Genomic DNA, 24498 nt, shown 5'->3' with positions numbered 1-24498 from the left:
ATGAAATGGGCAAAAGATATGAACAGAAATTTCACAGGGGAAGACAGACATGGCCAACAAGCACATGAGAAAATGCTCCGCATCACTGGCCATCAGGGAAATACAAATAAAAACCTTGATGAGATCCCACTTCACACCAATGAGAAGGGTGAAAATTAATAAGACAGGAAACAACAAATGTTGGAGAGGATGTGGAGAAAGGGGAACCCTCTTGCACTGTTGGTGGGAATGTGAACTGGTACAGCCACTCTGGAAAACTGTGTGGAGTTTCCTCAAGGAGTTAAAAATAGAGCTGCCCTACGACCCAGCAACTGCACTGCTGGGGATTTACCCCAAAGATACAGATGCAGTGAAATGGCAGGACACCTGCACCCCAATGTTTATAGCAGCAATGTCCACAATAGCTACACTGTGGAAGGAGGCTCGGTGTCCATCAAAAGATGAATGGATAAAGAAGCTGTGGTCTGTGTATACAGTGGAATATTCCTCAGCCATTAGAAACGACAAATACCCACCATTTGCTTCAACATGGATGGAACTGGAGGGTATTATGCTGAATGAAGTAAGTCAATCGGAGAAGGACAAACATTATAGGGTTTCATTCATTTGGGGAATATAAAAAATAGTGAAAGGGATCATAGGGGAAAGGAGAGACAATGAGTGGGAAATATCAGTGAGGGAGACAGAACATGAGAGACTCCTAACTCTGGGAAACGAACAAGGGATAGTGGAAGGGGAGGTGGGCGGGGGTTGGGGTGACTGGGTGACGGGCACTGAGGGGGGGCACTTGATGGGATGAACACTGGGTGTTATGCTATATGTTGGCAAATTGAACTCCAATAAAAAAATATATACAAAAAATAAAATAAAATAAAATTTAAATGAGATATTTATTGGGACCTATGAATTCCTGGCAAGGAATTTTACATTTAATTTTTTTTAGTTTAAAATATAACATAGAGGAACTAAAGAGGCATAATCTAGATAGCCTAGAATTACCATACAGTTTTAGTGCCCAGGCTAGCATTTGTGTTTATAATTATATTTATGCTAAATGAAGTTCAAGTCACATTATGGCACAGTATAAGAATGAGGAATCCAAAATATAAATATTCTGTTTTGAGGATATAGTGGAAGAAATTATAAGAAGATTTATTTACACTCAATTTTAAAATGCTATTTTCTGATTTTTTAAAAAATAGTCTGATGTCAGAAGTAGGACTCTTTTTAGCAACATTTGCAAAAGTTGAAAACTAACATCAAATAGTATTTTCTCATTCTCAAACTCCATTAATAATCAGATAACCACTTATCATATTTTAATAAAACAAAATGGTAACTTTATAATCAAATAAGATGTATTTACAATATTAACTGATCCTTCGTTAAAACTTCATTTGTACTATTCTGTATAATTTACATATATGAATATTTTGAAAATTATGAATATAATTTTGCCTTGTTGAAGGCATTCTTCTGATTAGGAGTAGATTCAAATCTGTTACAAAGGATTATAAAGAAAAAGAATTAGGTAATAGTTAGTTGCTACTCTCAAGGAAATTATAATTTTGCATCAGAACGGTGCCGGTGCAGACTACAGTAGTACCTTGAAGAAAGGACATCTGAATTTCTTCAGCTTATTTTTTAGCATGCCATCTGCGAGGCCATGCCATTTTATAAAAGGGAGGTCTCGTGAGAAAGGAGAGAGAGGGAAACTTACTTTTTTCCTGAGAAGAAAGAGCTGGGTAGGAAAACAAGAGATGCAACATGCATTCTGATTTCTAAAGTCAGGGAGGATGTTGTTTAAATAAATGAGGGCAACTTAGTGGGTGGGTGCTTTTGCATTCACTTTGCATTTGGGAGTGTGGGAGGTGTTTGTCGTGAATGACACTTGGTAGCAACAAGGGATAGTCATGTCAAAATAGACTTGCTGGCAGAGTCTGTTCGGGAAGGGGGATGCACTGGGACTTTATGCTTCCCATACCACACTTGGACACTGTGTGTGCAAAGGACTGGTGTTTCTGGTGGGGAATCTTGACAGAGACATCAGGGGCAGCCATAGTGGGGTAAGGGAACTTTGTAATGAGGACAGTGGAACACACAACTTAGTATGTGACCAGGAGAAAACTGAAGTTAAAGTCAGACCCCAGTGGGGTTTATGGAAGTAGCTAAGGTCAGCCAGGACATTCCTCTGGAATTTGTCCAAGCCTGGAGAGAGAACAGAATGCCAATTGCGAACTTGGCAGCATGTCAGCAGGATGTCCAGTCACCGGAAGAGGTTGAAGAAAATACAGGGGTACTACATGAATAAGGAGGGCTGGGCTCCCATAATCAATGCCAAAATATCATATACACCTCTTTTCTCCTAAATCCAGATATGGCAGTAGGGAAAAACTTGGGGGTAGAGGAGAGAAGAGAGGCTATCTGACTGATGAGCATTTTTAACCCTAAGAGGTAGAGTCCAGTACCGGAAAGGACTGTCTGAGTCATTGGATCATACTAAGCTTTAAACTGGATTGGACTTCTGGTTAACTTTTTTCTGCTAAACAGAGATTAGTGATGTGATGTTGGTGGATCTTATATGGAAGATCAGATCCCACAAAGTGAATGAATTAGTCTTTTCTAAGAACACGAGCATTGTAGTGAGAGTTAAATTTGTAACTGTGATATAATTGCCATCACAGAGACATGCAGAGTATTGAAGAGCAAAGATGTTTGTGACAGACCTGGATTCAAATTTAAGCTTTGGCACTTAGTGGTCATGTGTCTGTGGCCAGGCTACTCATCCATTCTAAGCCTGACTGCCCTCATCTTTAGAATGAATGATTATGGGGGATCCCTGGGTGGCTCAGTGGTTTAGTGCCTGCTTTTGGCCCAGGACATGATCCTGGAATCCTGGGATCGAGTCCCACATCAGGTTCCCGGCATGGAGCCTGCTTCTCCCTCCCTCTGCCTGCGTCTCTGCCTCTCTCTCTCTCTCTCATGAATAACTAAATAATTTCTTTAAAAAAATAGAATGAATGATTATGAAAATTACATGAGAGAATGTTCAGAAAGTGTGAAAAGCTTATCATAATGTCTGGCACATAGCACACATTTAAGAGTCAATAGTTAATGGATCTGTATGTCTGCGAAGACACTGAACACTTGATTTGAAAATTCAGAGACCTAGATTTCATTTTGATTTACTCTATCCTATGGCAGTTTCCTTAGGGTAGCTTATATAATCTTTCTGCTACTTATTAGACATTTGACCCTGAATAAGACACAAGGTTTTTTTTGTCTCTCAGTTTTCTCATCTATAAATATGAGTTACATTTTTCTTTACCATGCATGCCACAGTTTTGCTATGAGAATGAACTGAGCCAACGGGTGTAACATGCTTAGAACATTGTATGACCAAATGTTCACAAACTTTTGGCTAACATTATTGTCATCATTTTGAAGCTTTTTCAATGACTTCTATGTGCAGGATCACCTGTTTTGCTGTTGATGTGCAGAGTGAGCTGACTTTGAGTAAAGAGTATTAGATGTGGAAACATTCTATAATTTCCTCATGAACCATCTACTTTAATCTATTTTAAACATCTATTATGCAGACAGCTAGAAAATATAAAAACATTTTTTGCTAATCCCTTTTAAACAGCCTTATTAAAGTATAATTAATGTCAATAAACCAAACGTAAAGTATACAATTGAGAAGTTTTGACATATGTATACATTTATAAAATCATCACTACCATTAATATAATTCACATATTCATCACCCACAAAAGTTTCTTTGTCCTCCTTTACATCCCTGTACATTGTTCCCTGTCCTCCTACAATTACTAATGTGCTTTTTCTATTAATTACTTTAACATTTGCTAGAATTTTATATAAAAGAGTATGCACTGTTATGTCTTTCTTCTTTCACTTAACATGATTATTTTTCTCTTCACCCCTGTTGTAGCATGGATTGCAGGGTATGTACATGATTAACTCTAAGAAGTTGCCTGGGGTGCCAAAGTATGTGCCGTTTTACTTTCCTATCAGCAGTGTATGATAATTCCAGTTCCTCTACATTCTTGCCAATGTGTGGTATGGTCAGTATTTTAATTCTAGCCACTTGAACTGGTATTTATGTTTCTGTTTTCATATTTATAATCTTACCAGTCCTCAAAATTACTATGTAGTTGTAACTCATTGTGGTTTTTAATTTCCATTTCCTTAATAACTAATGATGTTAAGTATCCTTTCACAGTTTATTTGCCATTCATATATCTTCTTTGGTGAAGTGTCTGTTAAAAATTATTTCCTATTTTTGGATTGAAGATCTAAATGTGAGACCTAAAACCATAAAAATCCTAGAAGAGAAGACAGGCAGAAGAGAAGTTGCTGTTGGCTGTAGCAACTTTCTTCTACATATATCTCCTGAGGCAAAGGAAATAAAAGCCAAAGTAAACTGTTGGGACTGCATCAAAATAAAAAGCTGCTGCGGAGTGAAGGGAACAATCAGCAAAACTGAAAGGTAACCTATGGGATTGGAGAAGATATTTGCAAGTGACATCTTCAATAAAGGAATAGTATCCAAAATATATAAAGAACTAATATAATTCAAGACCCCCCCAATTGACCCAATTAAAAAATGGGCAGAAGATATGAACATTTCTCCAAAGAAGACATACACATGGCCAATAGACACATGAAAAGATGTTCACCATCACTTACTAACAGGGAAATGCAAATCAAAACTACAATGAGAGATCACCTCACGCCTGTCATAATGGCTAAAATCTACAGCATAAGAAATAACAGGTGTTGGTGAGGATGTGGAGAAAAAAGAATCCTTGTGCACTACTGGTGAGAATGCAAACTGGTATAGCCCTTTGAAACACAGTTTTGAGGTGCTTTAAAAAAATAAAAATAGAAGTACCCTATGATCCAGCAATTGCAGTACTAGCTAATTATCCATAAAATACAAAAGTACTAATTCAAAGAGATAACTGCATCCCGATGTTTATAGCAGCATTATTTACAATGGCCAGGTGTCCATTGATTGATAAATGGATAAAGAATGGCTATATGTGTGTGTGTGTATATATATATGTATAAATACATATATATACCTATATATATATATAATGGAATACTATTCAGTCATAAAAAGAATGAAATCTTGCCATTTGCAATGACATTGATGGAGCTAGAGAAGGATGTGCTAAGTGAAATCAGTCAAAGAAAGGGAAATACCATATGTTTTCACTCATATGTGGAATTTCAGAAAAAAACCCCAAATGAGCAAAGGAATAAAAAAGAGAGAGACAAATCAAGAAACAGACTCTTAGTTATAGAGAACAAATAGATGGTTACCAGAAGGGAGGTGAGTTGCAGGGGATGGGTTAAATAGGTGATAGGGGTTAAGGAGTGCACTTGTGAAGTGCGACGAGCACTGGGGTTGTATGGAAGCGTTGAATCACTATATTATACACTTGAAACTAATATAATACTCTATGTTAACTCACTGGAATTAAAATAAAAATTAAAATTTTTTTCTCATTTTAAAAATTGTCTGTTTTGTTATTGTTACTGACTTTTGAGAATCTTTTATATGTTCTAAATACAAATGTTTTATTTGATATATAATTTGTAACTATTTTTGCCCGGTCTGGTTAGTTTTATCAATTTTGCACATTTTCTCAAAGAATAGCTTTTGGGTTCATTAATTTTCTCTATTATATATTTATATTGTATTTTATTCATTTCTGCTCATATGTATTATTTTTATTCATTTGAATCTACTTAAATATTACAGTTTTGTGCCCTACGTTTGAATTAAAAAAAATCCAGTGGACCTACAGAATACCCAGGTGTTATTATTATTTTTAAATTTCATTTATTTATTCATGAGAGACAGAGAGAGAGAGAGAGAGAGAGGTAGAGACACAGGCAGAGGGAGAAGCAGGCTCCATGCAGGGAGCCTGATGTGGAACTCGATCCCAGGACCCGAAGGCAGGCGCTAAACCACTGAGCCACCCCAGGGGTCCCCCCCACAGAGGATTATTATTATTAATAATTATCAATAATTTTAAATCTTTTACTTTCAAGTATTTTACAGATTAATTTATTAAAATATCATAGATACTGTTTCATTTGAAATGATGTTATTATTGGTGTTGAACTGAACTTAGTTTACCCATGTTACAAGACTGTTTCCCCTCCTCTTCATGTACTGTTAATTAGCCTCTAGTTTATTGCAAGCCTTGTAGTATTACATTTCAGTTCCCATTCTTAAATACCTAGATCAGAAATTTTGCTGTTCTGTTATATCCGGAAGAGTGTCTGTGCTTACTTGCTAACCTTTGGTTTTCCCATGCAAAGTTTAGCTCACATTGACATTTTTTAGTGTGACAAAAGAAAGCAAGTATTGCTCTGACATGTGCTTTCTACTAAATAAGGCATATCTGGGCATTAGAAAAAGAAATTTAAAAGCGATCTATATTGTGAAGCACGGAAATGATACGTTAGTGGGGTGGTCTTCATCATTTAAGTAAGTAGTAGAGGTTAACTTATCTGACTTCTACATTATATTGATCTTTTCTCCCCTGGGAGGAGCTGTGTTGATTTTTAGTGGTTGTTATACTTGAGGTGGGGAGCCTGTGGAGAGAAGGAGAGGGTGAATGAAAATGAGACCATAAAGACTAAATAACTAATTACCGCATACATGGGGCTGACAAGCTGTATGATACACAAATCTTTGTTCTCAACCAAAGTGCTTCATTTATAATGGAGATTACGGTAAGAACAAAATGAAGTTGTCTAAAGGAAAATGATGTCTCAGGAGTCTTTATACTGGTTTGGCCACAAGTTAATAATGTGGCCAGCACTTAATAGTGAATTGCAAGACTGCATTATCTTTTAACAGATGCCACTCATGTGCAGTCCAAACAGGTCAATTACTAGCAAATCTCTGATGATCTCAGCACACCAAGATAGAGCCAAAGAAAATGTCCAGATGCATAGACACATGAGAGCTGAAATAGGGTACAAACCAATTTACAGAATTGGAAGTTAACCCTTAGAGGAATAAAACCAGCCTACTACATATTCATTTCTATCTTATTAATTATTTATGTAGGATGTGAGCTTGCACTTGAAGCAAAATTTTACAAACCAATAAGTGTACATATTTAAAATTCCCTTTTCCTACAGGAAATGATATATTCTTAAGAGGGAGGGAGGGACAAAAAGGTATAAATATTTGACTTCTCCCCTTCTCTTTATATTCATTGTTATTGGCAACTATGGTTAAGTTAACACTACAAGTTTCTGGACAAGCCCAACAATCCTGTAGTAAACACAGTAAGAGTCTATTCATCTCTCATAAATGTGTATGTCTAAGTCTCATTAATATTAATGCCACTGCATACAAGCATTGAGGCGATAATAGACTTCCATTAAAATCCATTTGTATTCATGAGTTTTTTTTAAAAGGTTACTCTTCAATCATTTCTTCTAAAAATGTGAGTCAATGATCTTCTTCACTTCAAAGATATTTCAAATATAGCTGACTAAATACAATAAGAACCCAATTAAAGTTTATTTGCAACAAATTTCCATGGAAAACTTGACAGTAAATGACTCATTTTTCTCTCTCTAAAATCCCTTTCATTTGCTGTATTAATTTGTATATATAGTACATTAACCAGAAGGCATCAGATGATTCCTGTTTTCTGCTTCTGTTAGTCTTTGTAATCTGAATTGGACAGATTGACAGCTGGCAATTTGCCTATAACTAAGTCCATCAACTGAACTTCTAACACTGGTAAAGCCAACTCAAGCCAGATACTCCATATTGTTAATTATAGAAGACGTCTTAGTATTCTGGAAATCATACAGGAATGATAGAACACTGAAGATAGAACCTTTGATAAATCTCATGATTAGAAAGTAAGCATTCTATTTGTTAAGGAATTTATCCTTGTGCTAGTCACAACTGATTCCATAGAAACACCAGTACTGAAAAAGAGGGTTATGAGAAGGGACAGCCAGTAGAAGCAGACAGTTTATATTTTAAGGAGGAGCAAGGCAGTGGGGATGGAGAAAGGAGGAGGGATGATAGCTAAGCTCGCTCTTATAGTTCCCTTGATAAATCTCTTTTGGATTTTCTTATTAAAGTAATACTTTATATTTTTAGAGAACAACCTACCATACTTGCAGAACCCAAGTTAAAAGGAAGTTCAAACATTCTGAAAGCAGAGCACATTAAATGAATGAGGGAGCCTATTTTTCAATAATTCTTTCTCATCAAAAGAACTAAATTGAAACATTCAATTCACGGAAATATTAATTTTTTTTTCCTTGGGCAGCACAGAGCTGAGCTTTGATTAGGGAAACAAGTATAAGTGAGATAGTCTGAGTCCTCAGAGATTTGTAATCTACATAAACCACTGTTGCTGAGACCATGCCCAAACCACGCCAAACTGCAAGGTGTGTTCCCTGCAACTATAATTTATAGCTTAAGTTGAGTAGCTTTGATGAGGCTAAAATAAAATGCCTGGGAATACATTTGACCAAGGAGGTAAAAGACCTGTACACTGAAAACTATAAAGTATTGATAAGGGGTAGCCCTGGTGGCGCAGCAGTTTAGTGCCGCCTGCAGCCCAGGGCCTGATCCTGGAAACCTGAGATCCAGTCCGAAGTCAGGCTCCCTGCATGGGGCCTGCTTCTCCATCTGCCTGTGTCTCTGCCTGTCTCTCTCTCTGTGTCTCTATGAATAAATAAATTAAAAAAAATAAAGTATTGATAAAAGAAATTGAAGAAGACACAGATGGAAAGATATATCATGCTCATGGATTAGAAGAGTTAGTATTGTTGAAGTGCATTGTTACTCAAAGCAATCTATAGATCCAGTGGAATCTCTGTCAAAAAACCGATGGGATTTCTCACAGAAATAGAACAAAGAAAATTAAAATTTGTATGGAATGACAAAGGACCCCCAATAACTAAAGTAATCTCCAGGGGGGAAAAATAACAAGAAAAAAATCTGAAAACCAAAATAAAAAAAAAAAAAGCTGGAGGCTTCACACTCCCTGATTTCACACTCTATTACAAAGCTATAGTTATCAAAACAGAATGGTATTGGTATAAGAACAGATACACCAATCAATGGAACAGAATTGAGAGCCCAGAAATAAACCCATACTTACACGATCAATTAACCTACAGCAAAAGAGACAAGAATATACAAGGGGGAAAGGACAGTGTCTTCCATAAATGGTTCTGGGAAAACTGAGCAAGCAGATGAAATTACACTACTGTCTTATACCATACACAAAAATTGACTCAACATGTATGAAAGACTCAAATGTAAGACCTGAAACCACAAAATTCCTAGAAAAAAAAAACCATAGGAGATGAGCTCCCTAAAATAAGCCTTGCACCTGAAAAGAGTTTTGCACCTGAAAAAGGCAAGGAAAGCAAAAATACATAAATGGGATCACATCAAACTGAAAAACTTCTGCACAGCAAAGGAAACAATCAATAAAACTAAAAGGCAACCTACCGAATGGGAGAAAATATTTGCAAATCATGTATCTGTTAAAGGGTTGGTATCCAAAACATATAAAGAACTCCTATAACTCAGTAGCATTAAAATAAACCCCACCAAACCATCTGATTAAAAAATGGGCAGAGGAATTAATTAAGCATTTTTTTCCAAAGAAGACACAGAGGCACATGAAAAGATGTTCAACATCAGTAATCATCAAGGAAATACAAATCAGACTCACAGTGAGATACTACCTCAGACCTGCTAGAATGGCTATTATTAAAAAGACAAGAAATAACAAGTGTTGGCGAAGATGTGGAGAAAAGGGGACTCTCATGCACTGTTAGTAGGAATGTAAATTCGTGTAGCAATTATTGAAAATAGTATGGATGTTCCTCAAAAAATTAAGAAGAGAAATACCATATAATCTAGCAGTTTCACTTCTGGGTATATATCTAAAGGAAACAAATGCAAATTTGGAAGGATATATGCACCCCCCTAGGTTCATTGTGGCATTATGTACAATAGCCAAGATGTGGAAACCACCTAAGGATCCATGGATGACTGAATGGATAATGGAAAACATGCACATGCACACACACACAGGCCCAGAATCTCACAATGGAATAGTACTCAGCCATAAAAATGAAGGAAATCTTGCCATTTACAACAATATGGATGGATCTTGAGGGAATTATGCTAAGTCAGAGAAAGACAAATACTGTATGGGTTTACTTATATATGGAATCTAAAACAAATAACTAAGACAAAACTCATAGATACAACAACAGAAGAGTGTTTACTAGAGGGAAGGGGGATTGTTAGTGGGAGAGAGAGGTGAAGGAGGTCAAGAGGTATAAATTTCCAGTTGTAAAATAAGTCATGGGGATATGATATGCAGCATAGCGACTCTAGTCAACAATATTGTAGTGCATACTTAAAAATTGCCAAGGGAATAAATTCTAAAAATTCTCCTCACAGAAAAAAAAATTAATTTTGCGTGGTATGGATGGTAACTAGACTTATGGTAATCATTTCAGAGTTTATACAAATATTGAATCATTATTCTGTACACCTGAAGCTAATATAATGTTATATGTCCATTATTCTTCAGTAAAAAGAATAAAAAACAAAAAAGCATATGAAGTTTATTGTCAAGGGAAAGATTTAGATCATTGTAAAAACCATTCACAAGTAAAATAGTGTCTTAAATAAAACCAAAACAAAACAATACAAATCCAAATATTTTGTAAAATAAGTGTAATTTTTTTTGCAAGCTCTGTAGTAAATCATGGTCTAATAGTCTAATAGCAATTTTAGTTTGAATATTTAATACATAATAAACATATTCTCCAGAAGAAGTATATCTTTGGTTTTTTATTACGCATAACATTTTTGATTCTTTTTGAGAAGTGTGTGAGAAGATTTATCATCAATACATAATATTTTTCTACTTTAAAAAAATTCTTTACCAAATGCAAAAACGGATCAAGAAAATGTATTGGATGTTGCCTTATGTAATATAAAGAGCATACTATAGTATAAAGAACACTGGGCTTTTGGGTCTTATTTGTCTCTGCTACTAGAAAATTCGCTATCAAAGAGTCTCTTCCTCTTATATGAGCTTTAGTTTTCTCATCTATAAAATCCAAATGTGTAGTGTAGAGTGTTGCTACTCAGCATGTTTTGTGGACCAGCAGCACTGGCATCACCTGGGAGCTTGTTAGAAATGTAGATTCTTTGCTCCCATCCTGGGTCTATTGAATCAGAATTTGTATTTTAATAAAATCCCCAGGTAATTCATATGCTCATTATAGGATGAGAGACCCTGGAAGAGCTTGAATATTGTTACAGTTCTAATATGTGAAAATATATAAATCAGGGATGTGACATTTTACATAGAAGAATCCATATATTTTAAAGTGATGGAGAGTGTTCTAAAAGATACAGCAGGAATTTGGCATCGTATAGATGTAAATTGCTCCCAGGACAACCAGTTATTCCCTGTATGATCTTGGTAACTTACTTAATTTTTATTTTTTCTTGTACAAAATGAGGATAGTAATATCTATTTCACTGGGATGATGTATTAAATGAAACAAGACTGTGGAGTATAAATGGAGTTCAGTAAGTGTTAGTTTTTCATTCATTTTTCTCCCTGCCATCCCTCGCCGTACCAATCCCCAACTTGAGTTAGCCACAAAGAGGTCAAGATGAATAAATTAAACTCTGTTGGAAAGTCCATCAATAACATGTTCATCTTTCCAATCTCAGTTGAGCAGTGCTGGCTAATTTTCTATTCTTTAAAGTTGCCATTCCAAACCTTTCTCCCTGTTTTCACATACAGAACATCACCTCTTTCTGTCATATTTCAGGCTTCTATGAGGTCGGCTCTGTGATCTACAGTGGAGCAGAGGGGAGGCAGAGTGATGTAAAGACCTGAAACTATAGTTACCTTCATGGACAGAAAAATGGAATATCAACCTCAAACGTGTGTATACCATCCCATCAAATTCAGGCAAATAGCGAGCGGGCATCTCAGGGTGGGGAGACATGTTGGAGACAGGGGAAAATTATATCATGGTGCTCAAAATTGAGAATTCATGATCTTGCCACAGAACAGGGACCAGGTCTCTTTGTTTCATTGATAGAAACCCAATGCCTGGGATTTAACATGTACCCAACAAATAAATTTCTAGATGAGTTAATCAAGACAAAACTGAAGAGCAGACCAGCTAATAGGAAAAGCTGAAAGTAGGTAAGGTTTGTTCTTGGGTAATAAGACCCAGAGGATATGGAAGAGGAGCCGGGAAAAAACCAAGGCAGTGCCTAGAGCTGGTAAAGGTGCAGGGTCCTAGCCAAGACACCAAAAGCAAAGATGAAGGCAGAAAAGATGGAAATGAGATCTTTGGCCTCAGGCCCAGGAAGGACAAAGGTGCCAAGTATCAAAATCTGGCTTCACATCAGTAGAAGGTCAGTGGCAGGAAGCATTTGGATGTTTCCAAGAAGGCCGTAAAGACAGAGGAAGCACTTATAGACTAAAAGGAACTGCCCTGGTGGGACTTGGGATTTGTTTTAGTTAGGTGCAGTAAGACCTGCAAACAGAGGAGTCCTGAAGTCATTGTCATGAAGGAAGAGGTTTAACTGTCTCGCTTCCATTCCACCAGGAGTCAAGGAGCGCCTCACACTGAGAAGGGGAATTAGAAAGACTTTTTAGCTTTGTTAACCACAGACACACATTTCTCCCAAATAATTAACTTCTTGTTCCAACAACGGTGAATACTTAATTCTTTTCCCACTAGTTTAAACTGTTGCCTTTGTCACATAGGAAGCATTGATATGTTATTTGGGCCATTAGTTCTTAGGGTTTTTGGCTGCAGATGTTTTTGCCTTCTTAACATTATTTAAGAATCTCGAAGAACTTTGGTTTATGTGAGTTATATCTATTGATATTTATAATATTAGTAATTAGAACTAAGAACTATTTAAAATATTTTTAATTCATTAAGAGTAATAATAAAGCTATTCCATATTAATATACATAACATTTTAATGAAAAATAACTGCTTTCCTGTAAAAAAAAAGTAGTGAGAAAAAAGATGGCATTGTTTCACCGTCTTTGCAAATCGCTTGCTTAGTGTCTGGCTTCATAGAAGAGAGCTGAATTGTCATATCTGCTTTTTCAGCCAATCTGTTGTGATGACTTATTCTCCTTGAGGAAAATGAAAAAAAAAATCTAGTCTTAATGTAGATGTGTAGTTGGGAAAGACAGGACCTTGTAGACCTCTAAGAGGGTCACATAATAAGAACTATTGAGCTTTCTATTCTTTTCTATTTAACTACCTCCTGAACTATTATCTTGTTGTTTTAATTTAGTGTATGTTTACAATATGTTTAACATTCTAGTCTAAAATTTCCTTTTTCCTCCAAAGTTTTGTGCCTTTCACACATTTTTTTTCAGTTAAACTTCAAAATAATTTTATTAGATTTAAAAGCCATTCTGTCAGAATTTTAATTGGATTTATATTATTTATAAAGGGCTTTGGAGAGAATCGACATCTTCACAACATAGATGTTCCTCTTCGATATTACCCCAACAGCTGAGAAAGTGGGGAAAGTTTTTTGACTCATTAATGGAATAGGGTTAATACAGTGTTATCTACCTTCAGCATAAAGTAGTGAAATTCCACATCTCTGGATTAAAACCTTATGAGGATAATGAGAGTCATTCATCCTAGTGACTATTTTCCTGGTATAACATCAAATGGTAACAGGTTCTTTCAGCCTATCGAATCTGGTTATTTGTTTCTTTCTAAACTTCCTCAAAGTGTTGTCTTCATTCTTATGGTCAGAATTTGAGGGGGCTCATTTGAAACTTGCAAAATATAAAGCTTCCAAACCAACGATAGTGTGCTATATAGAAATGGATCTTTTTTTTTTTTTAAAGATTTTATTTATTCACTCATGAGAGACACAGAGAGAGAGGGACACAGGCAGAGGGAGAAGCAGGCTCCATGTAGGGACCCCAATGTGACCCCGGGGTCACGCCCTGAGCAGAAGGCAGAGGCTCAACCATTGAGCCACCCAGGCATCTCAAGGAAGGGATCTTAAGTGGGAAGCAATACCCGGAGATTCTGGATTCTAATCTTAGCTGTAACTATCATTCCCTGTGGATTTGGCTTTCACCTTGATCTCTCTGATGTTTCATTTTGCCATTTCCAAAATAGGAAAACTGAAACTCATCCTCCTTATTTCAGAGGATTGAGAGGCAAGTAAACTGTAGTGATATGCTTTGTTAAGTTATTATAAAATGCATGATGTTATGTAATGCTGGAATAGTAGAGTTGTAGAGCCAGGACAGGACCACAGAGATGAACTACTCCACCAGTCCTTGGGGCCCTATGTGTTTCCCAAAGCCATGGCTTGGAATTAGGGGCCCGAGTAGGAAGAGAAGTGAAAGGGTGGGGGACTCTACCCATTTTGCTGTGTTAGATTTATGTTTATGTTTTTTTTTTTTTATGCCTTAATGTTTTTTTTTTTTTTTCCTCTCCCCTCAAAGGAAAGATGCAGGATGCCCAGATGGCTCAGTGGTTGAGCATCTGCTTTTGTCTCAGGTCATGACCCTGGGGTCCTGGGATCGAGTCCCACATCGGGCTCCCCACAGGGAGCCTGCTTCTCCCTCTGCCTGTGTCTCTGCCTCTCTCTCTGTCTCTCATGTATAAATCAATAAAATCTTAAAAAAAAAAAAGAGAGAGAGAGAGAGAGACGCTGCTTTCAAACATTTAGAAACCTCTAGTTCTAGTACAGACTGTCATTTTTACAGATATAAAAACTTCAAATAAACCGAGAGTTCTATTCTCACTTCCCCAGCTTGATAATAGTGGTTTTACACCAGAAGCATGATCTGATGTGAACTATGTGATACACACTCAATTTGTTTAACCTTCAACTTAAAATCTATGTAAAATTTAGTTATCTGGGCAGCCCAGGTGGCTCAGCGGTTTAGCACCGGGGCCTGATCCTAGAGACCCGGGATCGAGTCCCACATCAGGCTCCCAGCATGGAGCCTGCTTTTCCCTCTGCCTATGTCTCTGCCTCTCTCTCTCTCTCTCTGTGTGTGTCTCTCATGAATGGATAGATAGAATCTTTGAAAAAAAAATTAGTTATCTTTGGCTTTCAGTCTGGAAAACTGATTTTCCATTGAGTGGTAGCCGAGTATAGACATACTCTTTGTAAACAATTTTTTAAAAAAGATTTTTATTTATTTATTCATGAGAGACAGAGAGAGAGAGAGAGAGAGAGGCAGAGACAGGCAGAGGGAGAAGCAGGCTCTGATGCGGTACTCGATCCCGGGTCTCCAGGATCAAGCCCTGGGCCAAAGGCAGGCGCTAAACCACTTAGCCACCCAGCGATCCCCTAGACATACTCTTTGTAAATAAGGTCAAGTTTAGACACACAATATAGATGCTGTTTAGTCTGTCAAAACTATCTTCATCTTAGAACTAAATAATATTTATACACAATAATTCATAAATGCTCATTACATGAAAACAGAAAACTTATCTACTTAGAGAAAATAAAAATCTATTTAAATGAGTTGTATCTTACTATAGGGCATAAAGGAAAATTCACTGGAAAGAGGAAATATCAGATGCTTCCATTGAAGTCTCACCCAACTCCTGGAAAAGTGTCAGTCAATCTTCTGTGCATCATGTCTGTCTGACACCAAATATTCAGGTTCTCTACATATCAAGGTATTAGCACAGAGGTAAGAAGTTTAGGTGAATATTTTTGATTTGCTCTGATTTTTCTTTAGATAATCTGCTCTATGGGCACAGATGAGTGAATGATTATTATTGGATCAAATTTGTTGAACTAAAAGAACTGCATAGTAAGTTATTTTTCTATCATTTATTGATTTTATGGCACAATACAATTTAAACCAGAATATTATATGTACTCTGGATTGCAGGAAGACAAAGGTGGCTTCTTCTTGGGGACAGAGGTAGCGTGTAGCCACTGTCTGGCTCGTTCATTTTGGGATGATGTTGAGCACATAAGAGCAATGGGCCAAGAGCAGATATGCCTGTCCTGCAGAAGCATCTTTCATCACAGGGAGCTTTTAGAGGCATAGTCGAGTATATAAGACCCTGTTTCCTTGTCACACTATGGGACAATTCCTGGTTCTCTGGCAGGGCTGGGTATTAGACTATAGGAGAGGAATTCTCGCTCTGGGGCTAAGGGTCTTTCCAGCTTCTTGATATCGGAGGGTCTGGCCCTTCCTCCTGTGCAATCAGGAACTAGGATACTATAACATATAAAGGAAATTGTTTTATTTTGATGATTTAAGTAAAATATTTACAGTTTCTTAATATTCTGTAAGGTAGTGGATAGCAATGTTTAAATTTACTGTTAAATTTTTGGCATGGTCTTAAGTACATACTCCTGAATTCCAGAAGGGTAGAAAAGTCACAACCTTGTGTAGCAATGTTTACAGTTTGGGTTTACGAAGTAAACTGCATAGAGCAATGAAACTGCACGTGAGAAGGTGTTGTACGTTTATGCAGGCAATATGCTTCCTCACTAATGGGTCTTTGTTATAGAAAATAATTTGTACTGGATGTTGAGCCCTTTTTAAAACAGGAAAATGTATGTCTCATTTTACACAGACTGTTTTTAATTATAATTCGACAAAAGAAATAACCACATTACCTGTTTGATTTGCCAGAACCTTATCTAGCACCACCTGTTGAGCCCAAGGCACTCAAATACTGACATATTGCAGAGAACAAAATTATGTAGCTGGCACACTAACTAGCATTGATGCCAACAAAAGCATAATATAGCCTTTGTACTTGAAATAAAACAAAAATGCATTAAGCTACCAATGGTAAAGGTTTAAGAAAGCGGCATTTAGTTATATACAAACAGATCCTTCTAACAAAGAAATATCATGAAAATGGTCTTAGAGTTTAAAGGCCAAAGTTTGTATATGGTCCATACTGGTAACTATCATGGGCTTAAAAAAAACAGAATTTCATGGTACAGTTGATTTATATTAAACATGACAAGGGATGCCAAATTTGTTTTTATGAACTGATGAGTTCAATCGAGTAACCTTTGCAGTGTGAGAAAATAGTACAATGCATTTTCATATAAACCGGCAAGACATAAAGCTATAGTTATTAGTTTGTGAATGTATAATTCGTTGCATTCAAGTTTATGGAGAGTGTATTGCCTTTGAAAGCTCACCTGCTTTTGCCTTTGTACATGTGTTAACTGACATAAAGGTTGTGCCGAAATATGCAGTCAAGACCTAAAGGGATGTATAGGTGTTTCCCCTGTTTTGAGACAAAGGAATATAAAAGGCCAGTTTGGAAGACTGACATTAGTAGAAACAAAATGTAAAATGTTTGAAAGTATTGATGACTATACCTGTTCAGTGTTGAGTCCTTACTTGAGGATAAACATTGTACTTCATAAACATTATTTCAATACCCTTTCGAAAAACCCGAAAAGTAGGTATCATTGTTCATATTTTACAGATGAAGATTTTGAGGCTTTGAGAGGTTAATTAACTTGTCTAAATTTACTTTAAGTGAACACAGGGCCGTCTGGTCCCAAAGCAAATGTTCTGAATCTTTGTACTGTAGATATCTATGAAGTTATCCTTTCCTAAAAAAGGATCTGTACATTTGAGGATTAGGATGCCCAGGTCAACCAGTGTGACCACAGTATTGTTCCATGACTGAGATGTCACTAAAGAAGCAACTTGATTATATAAAAATGTAACTATCTGATGAAGGGATAAGTTTATAAAAGGGCAACACTCTTAAGTAGAGATTAAATGAAAAAGAAGGGATGCATGGGGTAGTAAATAGTGTTCAGGTGAGTACAGCAGAGAAGATGTCCTTCTAGTTCTGAATGGCTCATATTGATTACTGGAGCAAAAATATCCCAAGGGTGAAGAGAAGCAATCCAATTCACATATCCCTCCTTCACTGACAGTTTAATTCCTGTATTCTGATTCTGGACTTTTCCAGCAAACCTCTGACCTGTAATTTAGTCTCTGAAGTGAATTGATCCACCAAGAAGGAACACCCGAGGCAAATGGCCAAAAGGCCATGAATCTAACATTATTTCTTTTATTGTAATTTAATAACTGGCATTTTGGCTTATAAAACAGACTCCTTCAATTTGTTTGCCTAAATAAATTTCTCTGAGTTTAACTGGTTGGATGCGATAATAAAAGATCGTTTCTGAATCTGAAAAGCTGAGAACTGGGATCCAGAACCTGGTCCCTGCTGAGGGAACACCTATGGGACATACTCTCTGAGACCTTTCCCTCTTCAATATAGCTCCTTTATTACATGAACAAAATCTTTATGCTTCTTTATGCTTTATGCTTCTCAGTCCCAGTCTCTCACTTGCATAGATGAAGAAAGTTACAACAGTTTATCCAATTAAATAAATGACACGGAGCTCTGTGCTTGTCCTTTTATATATTTCCTGATTTTTAGTTACCTTAGTTACAGATATTTGGTACTTATATAGTGCAGTTGTCTTTCACTCTGTAATGAGCAGTTATAGTTTCACAGACAAAGGTACCAGAGCCTTTCCAAGTCTGCTTAAGATGTCACAGTGTGTCATTTATTGTTTTGTTATTTTCAGTCAATGGGACCCTAAATGAGAATACTAAAAAGTGTATTAAAAAAAGTGTATTAAGTTCTAACAATGTGACTATATACCTATTGTGATAGGTAATTTTGGAAAGTAGGTGCCAAGCCCTTTTTAAAGTGTTATGTACTAAACTTTCATAGTTGTTATAAATGGCAAAACTGATGGTCAGATAGTTCATACCATTTTTCTGTGTTCTAATGGACCCAATGCTGGGTTTAATGTTTGCTGCCATTGTCTTAAAATTCTTAATAGTTTTAAATCATGCATAACTCAAATATAATTTGTAATTATTACAACCCAGCCAATAATTGGCAAAGCCTCAGTTTGTCTTATCTTCAGAGCTTACATTTTTCCTGAAGCAATGAATTAAAAAAAAAAACCCACAGTTTTTGTAAAGAAGTGTATAAACAATCCAAACTGGCTTCCCCAAGTAGGGATTCTCCAACTTGTTATGTGATCTTCAGAACTAAAGAGACTTCTTTGCAAATTAACTTGGGGAATCAAAGGTCCAACAGACCCATTGGTACCGTATTTTAGGTGTAACTAGTGAGTATACTCTTAAATGTTTCACAGTTAGCAATGAGGGGAGGTCCTGATTTGTTAAATTTGTCAATTTCCCTGGTAATTGCAAAGGTTGAAGCCTTGGGAAAGATGTGTACAGTTGGCTTTTACTAGCTGTGTGAGTCAGCTTCTATATGTACTGCTTATAATATAACATAATATAATATAATATAATATAACACTTTTATCATGAATGTTGAATATCCTTTCCCTATGACAGTAAGTTAGACATAAATATCTTTTCCTTGGTGGGGAGGTGTAGTTGATAGAGACAAAAGGGGTTTTATGTTTTTCTACAGCTACTTCATTGCTAACTTTCTTTGCTCATTGTTGTATTGACTGGGGCCATGTCGGTTTTTGGTTTGTTTGTTAATTTTTTTGTTGTCTTCTTTTTCATTTCTCTTAAAACCACTAGCAGACATGTTGAAAAGTTTTATGGTCTAGGACCATTTTGTAGAAACGAAGTCATTAAAAAAAAAATTCTTGCACAGAAAACGTACCAGCTCTAGGGCATCTTATTTATTAGCATTCTTTTATTTATTTTGTCTTTAGATCTTTAAAAACTTTTGTTTTTGGATTTAAAAACATTATCATGGTTCACTGTTAACTGGCTGTGTGAGCATTGAAACATTGCTGAATCTCTTGGGGAACTCAGTTTACCCTATAACTGAATTGCCTGTGGTTCTATTACATACTAAGAATATAAGAAAGGATTCGCTGAACTAAAAACTTTGGGCACAATAAAATAACTAAGCATGGTAGTTCTATAATATTTGATTCCTGAGTATTCTATTCTGTCTTTTTGGATCTCTCAAAATCTCAGTGTAAACCAGGCTTTCTCAGTCTCAGTACTATTGACATTTTGGGCCAGAGGACTTTTTGTTGGAGGGGCTTTCCTGCACATTTGTAGAGTGTTTAGCAGTATCCTTGACCTTTATTCAGTGGACATCAGTAGCAGCCTCCAGGGTACAACAACCAAAAATGTCTCAGACATTCCAAATCTTCCCTGGATGGTGGTGGTGAGAGAACAAAAATCACTGTGGGTTGAAAACCACTGATTTAAACTGTATGGATATAATGGATTTGTTGTGATTTAATGATGATTTCCATTGCTTTTTCTTTCTATCTTCTTTTCTTTAATTTAGACTTTAGGTAGTTACCATACAGTGCAATATTGGTTTCTGGAATAGAGTTCAGTGATTCATCACATACATACAATACCCAGTATCATAAAAGTACTCTCCTTAAGATCTGTCACCATCTAGCCCATCCTCCACCTCCCTCCATCAACCCCCAGTTTGCTCTCTATCATTAAGAGTCTCTTATGACTTCTCTTATTTCCCTCTCTTCTTTTTAAATTTTACCCCATCCCATGTGTTCATCTGTTTTATTTCTTAAATTCCACATCTGGGTGAGATCATATGGTATTTATCTTTTTCTGACTGACTTACTTCACTTAGCATAACACATTCTAGCTCCATCCATGTCATTGCAAATGGCAAGATTTCATTCTTTTTGATGGCTGAGTAATATTGCATTATATAAACACACCACATCTTTATCCATCATCAGTCGATGGACATTTGGGCTCTGTCCATAGTTTGGCTATTGTTGATAATACTGCTATAAACATTGAGGTGCATGTACCCCTTTGAATATGTATTTTTGCATCCTTTGAGTAAATACCTAATAGTACAATTCCTGGATTGTAGGGTAGTTCTATTTTTAACATGTTGAGGAATCTCCAAACAGTTCTCCATAGTGGCCGCACAAGTTTGCATTCTCACCAACAGTGCAAGAGGGTTCCCCTTTCTCCACATCCTCACCAACACCTGTTGTTTCTAGAGTTGTTAATTTTAGCTATCCTGACAGGTGTGAGGTGGTATTTCATGTGGTTTTGATTTGTATTTCCCTGATGATGAGTGACATTGAGCATCTTTTTGTTTCTGTTATCTATATAGATGTCTTTTTTGGAAAAGCATCTATTCATGTGTTCTGTCTATTTTTTTTAAAGATTTTATTTATTTATTCATGATAGACACAGAGAGAGAAGGAGAGAGAGGATCAGGCAGAGGAGAAGGAGATCAGGATAGGCAGAGGGAGAAGCAGGCCCCATGCCAGGAGCCTGATACGGGTCTCGATCCCGGGACTCCAGGATCATGCTCTGGGCCAAAGGCAAGTGCTAAACCACCAAGCCACTCAGGGATCCCCTCTTCTGTCCATTTGTTAACTGAGTTATTTGTTTTTTTGGGTGTTAAGTTTGATAAGTTCTTTGTAGATTTTGGATACTAACTCTTTATCAGATATGTTGTTTGCAAATATCTTCTCCCATTTCTTAGGCTGCCCTTTAGTTTTGTTGATCATTTTCTTTGCTATGCAGAAGCTTTTTATCTTGATGAAGTACCAATAGTTCATTTTTGTCTGTTATTTTTTTAGTTCACCAAGGATTATGTTGTTGAGTCCATTCTGAGTGGAGCCCATTTTGTTAGCATGCATTTACTGAACACGTATTATGGGTCAGGCACAGTTTTAGCTGCCTACCATCCATTACTAATCAAACCAGATGAAGATCCCTGCCTTCATGGAACTTACATTCTAGAGAGGCAATAGAGACTATACATAATAAACATAAGAGTTAATTCTCGACATTTCTAGTTGATTTTAGAAGATGGTAAGTACTAGGGAAAAGAAGAAAATAGAGTTAAGTAAATTAGATAAGGAGAATAGAAGGGAAGGGGTATAGGTTACAAGTTTCAATAGAGTAGTTAGGGGAAGGTCTCAATAAGGTGATATTTGGGTAAGGACTTGAAGTTGGTGATAGCCGAGGAAGAACATTTCAGAAGGAAAGGACAGCTAGTGCAAAAGTTTTAAGGTAGGAACATGCCTGGACTTTAGAACAGCAAGAAGTTCAGTGTGGCTGAAGCAGAGTAAATGAAGGAAGATGGTGGGGGAGGTAAATGGGTCAAAGGGCCAGGACACATAGGACCTGGTAGCCTAGGAATGACATGATGTGACTTAATTTTTAATGTAACCATCTGACTGTTCTGCTGAGATTGGGCCTTTGAGGGTGGTAGTGGTATAGGCTAGAAGCAAGGAGACCTGTCAGGAATCTATTGAAATAATTTGGGAGACAGATGATGGTAATTTGGGTCAGTGGGGTAGTATTAGAAGTAGTGAGAAGGGACTGGCTTTTGGATATATTTGAAAGGTAAGACAAAATTTCTTGAGAGCTGGATGTAGGATGTGAGATATAGAGGAGACAAGGATGACTGTAGAATTTCGACACTAACAACCAAAAACATTTGAGTTGCCATCAATGTAAATGGTGAGAAGTGTAGGTGGGATAAATTGGTGATTGAATTGATCTGTTTATTGAATAAACAAATGGAGATTTTAGGTAGGCAATTGTATAGTTAAGCCTGGTATTTGGGAAAGGGTTGGTTGGGGCTAGAGAGATGAATTTTGGAGTTATTGGCATATAGGTGGTATTTGAGATCATATCTGAATGGGATCTCCAAAGAAGTTATTATAAAAAAAAAAGACAAAGTGGAAATCTGTGTGACACTCCAGCATTATATGGTAAAGAAGGAGAAGGAAGAAAAACTAACAAAAAACATTGAGAAGGAATGAGTGTTGTGATAGGAGAAACCTGGGAACTATGATTTCCTGGAAACCAGCGTGTAGAAATGAGGGAGGATCAGCTGTGTCAAGTACCACTGCTAAGTCCGAAACATAAGAACCAAGAGTTGACCATTGGGTATTTATTAGTGGAGGCGATTGGTGACCTTGATAAGAGTGATAGGAATAAAAGTGATACAAGACTGAGTGGAGTGGATTTAAGAGAAAATGGAGGTGAGAAACTGGAGATAGCATATACAGATCACTCTTGCAAGGAATTTTACTATAAGAGGAGAAAAAATGCAAAATAGAAGCTAGTGGGAAAAGTTGAAATTAGAGAGATTTCTTTTAAATACGGGAAGAAATTAAGAAGGATGTTTTTATCCGGATGAGAAAGATCCAGCAGAGAGCAAGAATTGATGACATAGAAAGGGGTATGGAGAATTGTTCTAGTGATGTCCTTAAGTGGGTGGGAGGGGTGGGATTTGGGTACAAGTGGAGAGGCCGGCTCTAGAGGAGCTACGATATGTATTTGACAGATAAAGAAACAGCGTGGAGAGATTGAGAAAGAAGAGTAAGTTTTGTGTTATTTACTTAATAGAAAATACAATATACCATGATATTTTGTATGGGAAGAAGTTATTTCTAAATAATATTCTAGATGTTAGTGGCATTGACTGCTTTGTTCTTGAATACATCAGTATAGACAATTATAGAAGCTTCCTCCTATCTTACTATAAATAATGTAAGTGGACAGTGAAATATGCAATGCTATATTGGCTAAAGTGATCCAATTTTATAACTTCATCTTCATTTTAATTAAATTCTTTCTTCTTTCTCTTAAGGATACTGTAGATGAAATGTCCTTTGAGAGTATAATGTTTCTGTTAAGACTGTGTTGGAGAATAACGGATAAAATGTATTTTTACCTTAATTCATTACAATTGAAAATTTGTATATAATTTTCCATTATAAAGTAGTCTATTTCTCCAATAAATTTTCATTTTTCTCTTTCATGGCTGGGTACTATTTTATTTGCCAAATGACAGGTTGGTGTAGTAATGTAGAATGTAGATCTGTAGACAGATCTTTTTTTTTTTTTTTTTGTAGACAGATCTTTAAATTATCTTTTTTTTTAAATAACTTTTCTGATTTTTAAAAAAGATTTTATTTATTCATGAGAGGCACACAGAGAGAGAGAGAGAGGCAGAGACACTGACAGAGGGAGAAGCAGGCTCCTCACAGGGAGCCTGATGTGGGACTCGATCCTGGGATCCCAGGATCACACTCTGAGCCAAAGGCAGATGCCCAACTGCGAGCCACCCAGGCGTCCCTATCTTTAAATTTTCAAAGCAGCAGGAGGCTTTTTTTTTTTTTTTGAAAACTTTAATTGAAACCCCAGTATATAGAACAGATAATGATGCTATTTCTTTTGGACAAATATCTTTTTAGAAGTTGAAATTGATAACATTTATTTCATAAGAATCAAATAATGAGATTTTTTTTGTGATCACACAGATTGAATTTAGTAGCTAAGGATGACAGTTGCTCTCTATCAAGTGTCACCAACTTATTGATTTCTGTATTTTGTTTTAGTTAAACTATATCCA

At 36.4% G+C, this 24498-nt stretch overlaps 1 long non-coding RNA gene across 1 annotated transcript; it reads left to right on the top strand.

Annotated features, from left to right (window-relative positions):
• The first annotated feature begins 8096 nt into the window (after positions 1 to 8096).
• On the top strand, positions 8097 to 15783 carry LOC140634803 (uncharacterized). The gene is made up of 3 exons (XR_012032181.1): positions 8097 to 8469; positions 11905 to 12020; positions 15643 to 15783. It is a non-coding gene; the product is annotated as an uncharacterized lncRNA (long non-coding RNA).
• Positions 15784 to 24498: the final 8715 nt, after the last annotated feature.

Source organism: Canis lupus, chromosome 6 (assembly GCF_048164855.1).
Source record: "Canis lupus baileyi chromosome 6, mCanLup2.hap1, whole genome shotgun sequence".
Lineage (NCBI taxonomy): Eukaryota > Metazoa > Chordata > Mammalia > Carnivora > Canidae > Canis > Canis lupus.
The sequence above is the reverse complement of the archived record's forward strand: the minus strand, read 5'-3'. Positions and strand labels throughout refer to the sequence as shown.